The sequence below is a fragment of the Galeopterus variegatus genome, unplaced genomic scaffold (assembly GCF_000696425.1).
Source record: "Galeopterus variegatus unplaced genomic scaffold, G_variegatus-3.0.2 Scaffold1585, whole genome shotgun sequence".
NCBI lineage: Eukaryota > Metazoa > Chordata > Mammalia > Dermoptera > Cynocephalidae > Galeopterus > Galeopterus variegatus.
In genome coordinates, this window is record NW_007727696.1 from 170,399 (window position 1) to 183,240 (window position 12,842).

The following is a 12,842-nucleotide window of genomic DNA, read 5'->3' on the forward strand; positions in this document are numbered from 1 at the left end:
TACCTCTCTCCCTTTCCCAACGATCCAGAAGTCGATAAGACCAGGAGAAGTGAAGATGTAACATGTTATCTGTCGCTCTTCTTAGCTGGCGGAGAGAATTTACATTTAAAGATTAGCAGAGGGAGAAAGAGAAATCTGCCTTTTGTTGCGTGGGGCGAGGAGGAGGCATCAGCCCCGGCCTGACGCTATCTCTCGTCACCTCTGCTATCCAGACAGGACTCACCGAGGTGAGATGACCGGAGGGCCTTATCTTTCATTGCGTTGAGTTTTGCCAGGCTGAATAGGTTTAAAGAGACTCGATCAGGGGGAACAATAGATTATTTATTGACTGGACGCTGAAGCCTTTAGATGAAGGGAGAGAAAGAGCCACTTAACAACTTGATTAGTTCATTTTCATATTTTAAGGTGAGACCATCTCCCTCCTGGTGGATGGAAGGGCTGGAGAACTTAGGTGCAATTTGAATGACTTAAAATGTCTTATTTCCTTTTCCCTTCTCAGCACCAGGCTCCTACCTTATTTTAACAGGAGTTTCATTTATCCCTGACATTGAGGATTGATAAACTGGGTGAAGAGGGTAGAGGCTTTCGGGATTGATCATTGATGTTTGGTTTTGTGTGAGTTGTTTTGAATGGGTGATGAATGGAAGCTAACAGTACTTGAATGTGTGAGAAAAGCAAATGAAGCCTACTTTTAGTATGGAATTAGTTGATTTAATAGTGTGGTTCAACTCAGGCTAGAGGAGAATAGAAATCACTCCGAATCTGTTAGGGAGATTTGTATTTGGTATTTGAGCTGTGGAATTTTTCGCTTAAAGTCAGTTTATAAAAAAAAAAAAAAAAAGAAAGAAAGAAATGCTTTATTGACTCCTGAGTGTATTTCAGAAAATCACAATATCAACTTCAGAAGGTTCTTAAAATGAATAAAAATAGAAAGAAAAATGATTGGCCTCCTACACACTGTCAAGAAATGCTTTATTGACTCCTGAGTGTATTTCAGAAAATCACAATATCAACTTTAGAAGGTTCTTAAAATGAATAAAAATAGAAAGAAAAATGATTGGCCTCCTACACACTGTCAAGATAGGTGTTTTTATAGATAGATATGATCCAGTAACTAAAAGCCTAATTAAAATTTGTTTAAAGCCAGGGGGGCATGTTTCCTTGTTGACAGCGGCAGATCGATTGGGTAAGACAATAGAGTCCCATTATTTTACTTCCATTGACTGAACATATTGACATTTCAGGTTTGCTGTTGCCTCAGTGAGCATGATGAAACACTAAAATTCAGAGACCAACTGGCCAGAGTGGCACATATATTACTGTAAGTCATTTCTGCCTTCAGGTTACCTTATCATCCAGGCAGAATGGGAAAGGACAGCCTGGATCCTTCAGAAGGGGTAGAGCTGTTTTGGCTAAGAAACTGACAGATAGCATGTCTTAAGAGCATCTTTACTCTTACCCAGAAGTGGGTGTTACAGAGATATATGTGGAGTACTATTATTTAAAACTCTGAGAAGCAAGCTAGCTGGCAATCTTGCATATTTTATGTGTGAGAATACCCATTTTCAAGATTTACCTTTTCCCTTTCCTTCCCTGGTGATATTTACAGTGAGTGGTTGGTCACTTCATTTAGGTGGTCAGCTTGTGCTTGGGTGACATCCGTTCTTTCCCAATCTGGGGTACTCAAACAGCCAAGTGCCTGCTAAATCTATATCTGATAAAAGAATGTGTAAGGTCCCTTCAAAAATAGGGCCTGCCTCTGACTTTTTGTTTCCACTTTTCTTTTGGTATGGAATATAAAGTGGGATGTATATATTTTACGCTTATGTGCATACATGGCCAGTAATGTGTATAGACAAATATATGTGTATTCCAAGCAGAGGCGGAGAAAATACTAAGTATTCATTTTCTGCTTCCTTTAATTTACCCTTTTACACATTTTGCGTAGTCTTTTCATAATAAAACTAAGTATTAGGTAGACATTGAATCAAAGAAATTTGAATCATACAAAAAGTGAATATGGAAAAAACCAGAAAGGACTTAACACTTTTTAAAAAGTTTAATGGAAATATAAAACTATTGTGAACATGACTTGTACACAGCAATTATTGCCGTCAAGTAGGCAACTGATGCCCTTTACAGTGTTTAGAACAAAATTAGTCCTTTATACCATTTTCATGAAAATGTTAGGTTTCTATTTGATCAGCAGGTGCTGTTGAGATGAAAGCCGTGTGTAAATTTTCAGAAGGCCAAAAGTGTCAATTCAGAAAAGGAAAGTGATAAGAGAAAATTCAATCAGTTTTCCTGTTTTCAATTTGTGCAGGATTTGAAGAGCTGTTTTGTTAAACTGTTACATCTGCTCCAATATGAATATTGAACTACTTCCACTAAAAATAACCTATAATTTGGAAGCTACTGCAGTCTTTTGTTAATGTGAGTGGGTTATTTAAAAACAAAACAAAACAAAGAAAAATTTAAAAAAAAATTCCATTTTGACAATATCTTGCCTAATGTGCATTTTCATTTGTTGGCACTTTTATCTTCAGCAGATAAATGGTATTATGCAATTAGGACCTCATCTTGTTTGATTATAAAAGAGGTTTCCATAGGTGAAAATCCTGCTAATATAAAAAGGATTTGCACAAAACAAAATTTATTTCAAAATAACCTGTTTAAATACATCTACTTAAAATGAGATAGTTATTTCTTACATTCTCTAATACTACAATGTTTAACTTTCTGCCGATCATTGTAACAAAGTTAACACTATTGCATACTGAGCATTCTGTGATTTTACCTTTAATATACCTGCAAATGTAAGTTTAAACTAATCAGGGATATTTTACCTAACAGGGCTTTCAGAATAATTTTTTTCATGCTTAAATGAAATGATTAAATCGTGCTTGAGTGCCTGAATACAAAAGCTTTAGCTTCTATAGTACTGCTGATCAAATAAGTTTTATGGACAGGGAAAGCACCACATTAGAGAAAAATTGGATGCGTTTTACTTGTGACATTTCTAGGAACGACATGTTCTTTTAAAGTCATCCAGTATTAAAAAGAAAACTCTAACATGTCTTAAATAATCGTAATAAAAATAATACTTCATCCCTATAATAAGGAAGCAAATGGCAATGCTATCCATGTGAAACATGGACATAGAGAGTTAAGGTAGAAGGAAGACTGATGAAATTTGGATAAGGTTCAATATTGACTTAATCCTCAATTGCAATTGGGTTGACTTGTGGCTACAGTAATTTGTCCAGGGTGAGACCTGATTACTGCTTAGGATCAATTAGCTGTGGCTTTACGCTTGAATTACTAGACACACTCTTCACAGATAAACCCAGAATATCTCAAGAATGGATAAAGGGGAAGACAGACACAGTGACACATTAGCACGTTTGATATTAACAAATGCAGTGTTTCTTGTGAAACACCAAGTCAAAAGAAGAGGTTGTTTGAAGAACAGTATTGAATGTATGTATTTGTGATTATGTGTATGTAGGTAGCCAACCAAAGAATAATGCTTTTAAGGAATGTAATTTCCAATTTGAAACCTGAACAATATTCCAATGTGGCGTGTTGTGCTGGCATATCTTGAAAAGCTGGGCACCATGTGGGTATATTCTCTGGTTCAGCACCAAGCACTTTGCCACTCTTAAGAAAAGATGCTGAATCACATGAGTGTTAGAAAATTTGTTCACAGACATAATCTCATCACTTGTGATGTGATCTTCTAATGAGTTATTTTTCTGCCGAAGCCACAGTCTATGTTGATGCCATGGTACATTACATGGCACCAACAGGGGAGAGCTTCCTGTAACTCTTTTCAAAATGTTCCTACTTTATGGCTCTCATGTCAGAAGCGAGATAAAGTAATGCCCCGTGGTTGATGTTTACAGCATGGGAACCTCTTGTTTGAAAAAGTCTAGAACCATTAATGCTGCTTAAAATCACTAACATTTTCAGTGACTGAGAGACCCACTTAAAATCCCCTGCTTTGATATTTCTAATTGTGATTACGTGAATAAATTTACAGCATGGGAACCTCTTGTTTGAAAAAGTCTAGAACCATTAATGCTGCTTAAAATCACTAACATTTTCAATGACTGAGAGACCCACTTAAAATCCCCTGCTTTGATATTTCTAATTGTGATTACGTGAATAATGTAAGTCATGAAAACATTTGTTTTTGTTGGTTTCACATTGATCAAGGTCCCTGAGGCGAGTTAGTATTGGGGTGAAGAGGGCCTTTAGAATATAGATCTTGTGGAGGAGGAATGCAAAGGGCACAAATGTGAAGTTTTTCCATTGTGTCTCCAAAGATGTAAGCACCTCTAAGTGCCTTGGGGAATGTGATTGACTGGGTTCATTAATCTTTTAACACCTGGGGCTTTTAAGGGCTGCCACATAGTTGTTGGTCTTAGGAGAGAGGAGAGGAATGGATAAATATTAGAGACCTACTATGAGCCTGGCCTTAACCTTCACATAGATTTTCATCACCAACTTTAAGGAAATGATTAACCAGAATTTCAAAGAACTTCAGCCCATGCTCTAAGACTCTGGCCATAGTTGCTTTTTTGGCTTGACCCTTTGCCCCAATTTAGAAAATTGAGGTTCCCTTGTGTACCCAAAATTAACGACCTAATTTGTGCCTGAATTCTAATAACTAGGACCTTATTCTCTGAGGACCTGCGTTGATATTCTCCTTAGTAGCCCTGATCTATGAAGCCACTGTTTTTTTTTACTTACCCCCTCCTTGCCCCCGCAGCTAGGAATTGGTCAACCACTAGCTGACATATCCTTGGATACTCACTCCCAAGTTTGTGCCAGTCTGTATTCCTCAATATATCCTAATCCAGGTGTGCTCATTACTGAATTCTATTCCCTTATCGGAATACCTCTGTCCTACACTGCACTGAGGTCATGCCAAATTGATGTGTTCCCTTTGTTGAATTTATCCAGCATTCTTGAGCAGTCTTCTCCCCAGTGTCCCTAGTCCCTGAGGGTTGTTCCATCTCGGTCAGACACTTCGTATCTTGATCTCAGCGTTTCCTAGTCTGCCAGGTCCAACTTCCTGTTCACCTCTTAAGATTGGAGGAGAGGGATTCTGTACCACCTTTCTACTCTATGGAAAAGAGTCCGTAACTAGTTGGGTAGTGTAAAGCACTCTGTATTATTTGAAAGAAGGACCTGGTGTGTGTGTGCAGTCCCCGACAGCAAACTGGAGTTCTCTTTCCAGTTCAGTCACTGACTTGCTGGGTGGCCTGGGGTGCATCCCGTCCCTCAGGCAAAGTCCTCAGGAGTAAGATGAAGGGCAGACTCGGTGATCTTTAGTTTTCTCAACTGTTATATGTGTGAGTCTATTATGATATTGGGAGTGGGCTTTTGGGCATTTCCCCTGGTTGAGAAAGAGTGTAAAAGATCTGTTACTTACATTTTTTGATTTTGGGGTTGGGGGGCTCAGTATTGATCTATTTCCATACACCTGGGAAATAGGTCAGTGTAGGTCACTATCTTCCCAACCTTCTCCACTGTAAGGAAATGGCATTGGGAATAAGGAGCCCTTTCTTTCCATACCCACTTGGACCTTAGAGATTGTCTGAAATTGTAGTTGTTCCTCTCCCATTTTCAGATGTGACTGATGGACAAATAAATCTGCTGATGCACTGAGGAGGAACTAAAGATTTTAGGTATTGTTCACAGAAAATAGCCTTAATACTTCTCCATCAGAGTTGCTGGATGAGGTGATGAACTCGGTGCCTCCGGCAGGAGTAAGGGCTAGAGGCTAAAGAGGGTGGAGGTTGTGCTTACCTCAGGGTCTCAAAGCTTGGGCCTAAGTCACTTGAAAAATTTAGAAAATGACCTCTTTAAACCGTTTTTGGAGAGAACCTGGTAACAACTTATTTAAATGAGGGTGCATTATTACTTGGCCAGGAATCAGATCTTCAGTTAGAATGACTGAAAAATTGTCCTTTTGCTTTGTCTGAAGAGACAGTCTGCTGTTGCTTCTAAAAATATTTAAAAATTTGATTATTACCAAGAGCACTTTGATTTTGTACTTCTCTTTAGTTTGTAAAATTGTAGGAGATCGAAACATAGCCATTATTAGAAGTTGGATCCTCATTTGTGAAACCGTTGGTAACAAACCCAGGCTGGGTATCTCTGGGATTTAAGAGCCTTTGCCTTCTTTTGCTTCAGTCAAGGTGAACACTTTGTCATTACCCAGGTCGGCAGTGAAAACGTCTGTTCATTAGGAATGTCTGTGATTGGCCATGCTTGGAAGTTATGTTATTTTTATGTTAGAAATGGAAGCCACAGGAATCAGTGTGTTTTATAGGCTGCAGAAAATTTTTGCTTTGGTATTCAGTGTTCAGTGGGAAACTGAATTGAAGTTTTGTGCCACAAAGGAGAATGTCATAAAAGTATATGTGCAGTGAGCTCTTAGTTGGTACTTGACTTGACTGGATTAAATATTACTTCACAGAAACATTAGAGAAATTATCAAGAGATGTAATGGCAGTTTGTCTAAAGAAGCTCAAAGTTAGGTGGGCACTAATCATATAAGGGGAAACTGTCAGAGCCCTGATGAGCTAGACATGGCCAGGTGATAATATAATTTGAGCACTGAGAGAGAGAAGTAGCTGTGAGATGTGATTAAGAGTATTTGGGAGGATTCTTTTGCTGGACTTTTTAGGGAATCCACCTAGTAACACCTAGAGCCTAATGATATTAGGAAAGTAATGGTACCTGAAAGTGTTGGCACAAATTATGGTGCCATCAGGAGACCAGAGCCTAATGATATTAGGAAAGTAATGGTACCTGAAAGTGTTGGCACAAATTATGGTGCCAGGGAAATAGCAAAGCAGCATTGCAGAGAGCATTTCAAATGCACATTTGATTTGGCAAGTGGAATGTCAGAAATTGAGAAGTCATCCCCTAGTGATTGTATACATGGTACAGGTTATGCTTTAAATACAAAGTCTTAGGAAGTTGGTTAGTCTGTCTGGTTAAAACTAGAACCTCTTTCTCTAATCTCAAGATATAGGAAGAGGTGAGCTATAAGACAGGTCATGAAAGACTGCTAGTTTGTTTTCTGAATCTATACATATGTACACAGTGATGAGCAAACACAGCTGGGAAGAACAGCAGATGATTTTGGGACTGGAACTGTGGTGTTTATCAGACTGACACCGTAATCCTTCTCTCCTGTGAGAGTGTTCTTTTTAAGTGACTGTTAGGATTCTGTAACTTTTATTGTATGTCAGATAAGTATTGTCCTTTACTCACCAGCTCCTTGGCCCACCTGTCCCACATTTTCATTCTCAGCTCTAGCTAGATTTATTTAGATACGAGATCCATGTTCGACCTGTGATGGGAAACAAATGTGGACAATGAATTCTCATCCTTTTGTTTAAATAAGGGTGGATAGGTCAGTTCAGGTCTAAAGGGAAAGTAAATGTGATCAGTCTCCATTGTTAAGCTTTGAGTTGGCTAGAGGGAGCGGGTATAAACTATCAGGAAAATATGGGAGTAATAAAATGTCTCACTAAACCTGATTTGACTATTTTTAAAGAAAGTCACACACTGCTTTAGTAGCCCTGGTAAAGACTCCATTTAGAGTACCTGAAAGAAAACTAAAATGTTTCCTCTTGTGAGTGGATCTGAAGCAAATTGATAAATATTTAATAAATGCCTATTAAGTGTAAAGCAGTGTGCTACATGGAGGCACAGGGCAGGTAGTAGGCCCATTTCCCACAGAATGATAAACCCACTCCAATTAAAAAGCTACAAAGAGTGTGGGGCTTGATTATTTACCAATTAAATGGTACAGTAAATGAGACCTTAGAAGTGGGAATGAATTGGAATTTAAGTTTGTCTTGAGACAGGTAGAATTTATCAAGGCAAAGTTGTTGTAATGAAGTTGTGGTAAATTATAAAGTAGGAAGGGGAAATACAGAAGCCCAGATGATGTGGAAAAGGCCTGTGGAGGAGTGGCGGGGTGGGGTGGGGGTGGAGAGAGAATAAATTAATAATGTAGCTGCAGCAAAAGGACCCTTGGGTGATTAGCGGGAAACGAGAGCAGAAAGACCATAAGTGTCTGGAATATCAAGCATTTTGATTTAAGCTTCATCTTACAACTTATCCAGAGTTTTAAAACTGTGTCCTGTGGGACCCCTCAGGGTTGGGAGGTGGCATGGAGGATACCCAGATTGGGCACAGGACTTTCCATCCATCCTCTTCCTACTGGCAAACTGGAACAGTCCTACTTTCATAATACATTGCTTTATATATTAGATTTTCTATTTGGACTTCTTTTGAACAAAGGATGCTATGGTAAGATAGATGTTAATAAAGCCAAAGTAAAAACAGCAAAATAATTATGGTAGGCGAGGGAAAACGTGGACCCAATTTAAGCTGTGTTTCCAAGGAGCTGTTCCTAATGCAATGGGCCAGATGGACTGCATGGGGGAGAGAGGGGAGGCCAAGACCAGGTAGGAAGCTTGTTGCAGCAGTTTAGATTTTAGATATTGTGGAAGGATGACCAGGATTGAGCTTGTGGAGGAGAAGGAGGAGGCAGATGCAAGAGGCATCACGAAAAAAAAAAAAAATTAGAATTTGGATAGAGGGGTGGATTGAGAGAGGGTGGGTAGTTAACCAGGTTAAGTGTCAGGTGCATTTAGCTTGCCAGAACTTGGGGATCACTTTGGGTGTTTGCTTAAGGGGTAGCTTCCCTACCCTTTAGAATTTGGATAGAGGGGTGGATTGAGAGAGGGTGGGTAGTTAACCAGGTTAAGTGTCAGGTGCACTTAGCTTGCCAGAACTTGGGGATCACTTTGGGTGTTTGCTTAAGGGGTAGCTTCCCTACCCTGCTGCAGACTCATGGAATCATAGCCCTTAGAGAGGAGCCTCAGAATCCACTTGTATACCCCAGCCCCAGTGTTTCTTGTTGTCCCAGCTACCTTCAGGAGATGGTGACAGGGCTGTCAAGTGATAGGTATTCCTTAAACAGTGGTTGTTACACAGAGGATTTATTATTGACCTCTTTGGGACTTGACTCCCTCATGTGTTTTGGCTCCTTGCATGGATTTCAAGCTGTTCTGAGTTTCCCTTTTTCAGGTGCCTTTGGGCCATGTGGGAGAATAAAAAGTGGTCAGGGGGTCTGGTTTCTGAACCCTTAGCTTCCCATTCCACCAGAGCAGGCTGTTTGACACATTTCAAACACAGACTTTTGTTTGCAGGATAATTTATAAAACTTCTTTCTGTTCTAACATTATGTATAGGAATGATGGTAGAGACAGTAGAATAAAGAGTTAAGGATAGAATAAAGAGTTAAGGAGTAGTTGAGGAAGGCAGACACAGCGCTTGTAAACTGATGGACCCCAGACACTGGGCTCAGCACTCTTGGGGGAAGGGGAAGCATAGTTATTACAAGGGGACTTTGAACCAAGATTCATTTATTCAGTACCCCAAGCATTGTCTGTAGACCAAATATTTTTTCAGGCTATGATATTTTTCAAGTCTGCTTTAAATGAAAAGAACAAAAATGCATTTAAAATATTACTGAGTTTAATAGAAACTTGTCCTTATATTTTACCATCAACAGACAGTAAACTAAATACTACCATGTGCAGGACCATGGTTTTTTTTTATTTTAAAATGGTGATCTCGTATTGAAAAGGTAAAGGAATCCTTTATATGGTAAAGGACAGTATTAAATTCTTAAATTGCTCGTTGTTAATTGTCCTCCATTTAAGAGATTTTAGTTATTGGAAGAAATAACCACCACAACAAAATTTACCTGTGTGAGGACTTTTAAAGTCTAGTTCACCAAGATAATATTATTTCAAGGTCTCTGCCTTGTTTTGTCTATTATCATTTAATTTGAAGACATGCTGGCAATTCTTTTTACTCTTTGAACTTGAATTAGGAATTTGTGGCTTTGTTATAAAATTGGTCACAATTTAAATTTTTAAGACTTTTTTCCCTCTGTCAATTGTACTTGATTAAAAAAAAATTAATCATTGACAGCCAAAAAACTTAAGCATAAAAAAAAAATTTTTTTTAATGAGACCAATTTATGTGTTGCTATAGAATCATTCCTGTGGTATATTGTTAAATGGTAAAAACAAGAAGCAGAAGCATGTATTTGTACAAAAAATGCATAAAATTTACTTGTAAAAGTATATGTAAGAATCTGACCATAGCGGTTGCTTGTGGGGAAGAAAGTGGGGTACAGACATTGGTAGTAGAAAGGAGCCTTTTCGTCTTTATGCCTTTTGGTACTCTGAGTATTTTGTAAATCTCATGCCTGTTTCACTCACTGTAGAGTTACAGATTGCAGTGTCAGTCTGTGGTTGACTGTTCTGGGACTGTGCCCTTCTGGGAGAAAGTGGTGCTGCTCTCTTCTCTGCCACAAAGGCAGTCGAGTGTAAGTGGAGTGGCAAAGAGACGCAACTCCCAAGTGCTTTACCACTTGGTTAATCTCCTCCTGCTACCCTTCCTCCTCTAGAAATAATTCTCATCTGGATGATAATGGCCTGGCCTCATAGGGTTGTCACAGGATGACATGAGATGTATGTGTGAAGCACAACCTTCAGTAAAGACTTGCTTCTTCTTAGCATCTGACTTGACTACTCTGGAACTGTCTACCACTTTCTTCTAGATACCCCCTGTAGTATGTTCTCTCTGGCCTATCTGTTTATTCAGCAGATACTTAATAGAGAGTCTGGCCCTGTTTGACACCTGGGGAGATGGGGATGTTTAAGACAGACAAGACCCCTGCCTTGCCAAACCTTTCTCTCAGCCTTCTCTAAGACCCTGGGTTGCTTCATGCCTTTGTGCCTGGGCTTGCAAGCTCTTTCTGTAGGGAAGACAAGCCTGGCCCACTTAGTCCTCTCCTAAGTATCTGGTGAAACATTTGGAAGTCTTATGACCTCTCTTCCCCTAAAGATAGAATTGGTCACATACAACTTTGCTAACAACCATGCAATTCCCACTTCTCTGCTGTTTTGTAAGCTCCTTGAAAGTGGGAGTCTATAATGGTTGGGGTGCTTTTTGATGCTTTATTAAGTATTTGTTGAATGCTTAAACTCAAGTTATTTACTTAAAACTATTCTGAAAAATTTTATCGCTAAGATCAAAGTGAAATCTTTACTTCCAACAGCATGTAGTTTCTTTCTTAGTCTCTTTCTACTCTGGTCCTCTTTCTTTGTGTTCTCTTATTGTAGAATGCACAATTTATTGCTGTCACATTTTGGCTTCTTAAGTTTTAACAACCCTCCTAAAAAACACTAAAACAAAACCAAAATCACCCCAGTACCCCCAAAAGCCCCACATACAGGATCAGCCTTAGGAAGACTGTGAAGTGATCAAGCCGTGGGATATTCATCAATGTGCATCTTAACCTGTTTTTATTTTTTTCACCCTCTCAGTTCACAAGTGGGTTTTTATAAAGGATGCGCTCCCTGAAATTGTAAGCAAAATTGTGCATATATGGACATATTTATGATGGAACTGTCTGTTTGGTCAGGCTTTAAATGAGGCTGAAAGCCATTTTAGTGGCTTCCAGCTTTCCCCTGCCCAATGCCCCCAGGTTACCCCTTAGTTTCCAGAGGCTCTCTTCCTCCTTTGGTTGCCCATGTCTGTTTTCTGGGCAGATCCTCAGGCCAAACACTTCCCCTGCAGTACCCACGTTCCTCTCCCCCCTCACACCCTGTCCAGTCTGTCTTTTTGCTGCTGCTGTGTGGGATGCCAACTGCTCTGATGCCTGATGAACCAGCCTCAAACCAAGAGATGCTACTGGACAGGAAGACAGGTCCATTTCAGCCTAAGAGTCTGTGACTCAGAATGCTGAAGTGTATGAAGAGTCTTACTGTTTTTCCTTCAGGTAACGTTTCCATTTGAAGAGACAATTTCAGAAGGGCAGCCTTCAGTTTCTTAATGCAAATGACTGAACAATTTCAGACAGATATGCCTGGGGAAGAGGCCTATTGGAGACCTTTGTGGAGTGAGGTTCACGTATTGTTTTATTTAATACTCCCTTAGAAATGAGCTTATTTTGTAAGTCGCTCATAGAGGTCTATTCACTTGCTAAGGGAGACCCTGCATTAGTAATGGGGAAAGGTCTGAACTTAGATTTTCTTACTTTAAGGCTTCACTTCTGTTCCAGGGCTTATGAGTACTGCAGCCCTTCTAATCTCATCACCTAGGGATTTTCCCCATGAGCAGGGCCAGCCACACAGATTGCAGGTGGAAATTATACTGAAGTAAAAATGGAAAACTATCAAGACCTTTCACTGCACTTTGAAAAGTAATGGTTTAGAGTATAAAAACACCAAAGTTTTGCAAGTTTCTGAGAGAGAGAGAGATTGAGAGACAGAGACAGAGAAAGGGTGGCAGGAAAGGGGGGAAAGAGAGAGAAATAGATACCAGCTGATAAGGAGCAGCAGCAACCAGACCATGTTTGCAGTTGGGCAGTCGTAGTAGCCTCTTGAGATGTGTGACCATCCGCTCTGAATGCGGATACTTCCAAAGTCCCATTTTTTCTTACATGTGGAAGTTGCTGGCATAGAACAGATGCCTTTATTTGAGGAAACCAGTCTTTGGAAATAATTGGTTCTCACTTCTCTTATCCCCTAGAAATGGTCTTTCACAGATGAAATTAGCTGAGAAAAAAAAAAAAAATTAAATCACAAAACCTTAGTTTGTGGTACTTTATTCTTCATCACTCCAAAATGCTTTAGGACCTGATGCTTAATTCTACATATTTTAGTTTTGTTGACTGTTCACGGGTACTTCATTTTTATCACTATTAGTACTGTAGTGACTTTCAGAAA

At 39.4% G+C, this 12,842-nt stretch overlaps 1 protein-coding gene across 1 annotated transcript in view; it reads left to right on the plus strand.

The window, feature by feature from the left end:
- The first annotated feature begins 29 nt into the window (after nucleotides 1-29).
- Nucleotides 30-12,842, plus strand: part of RUNX1T1 (runt-related transcription factor 1; translocated to, 1 (cyclin D-related)) — a 141,247-nt gene continuing 128,434 nt past the window's right edge. Inside the window, exon 1 of the mRNA XM_008577831.1 lies at nucleotides 30-227. The gene's annotated coding sequence lies outside the window, so the exon portion shown is untranslated. The remainder of the gene's footprint in view (nucleotides 228-12,842) is intronic.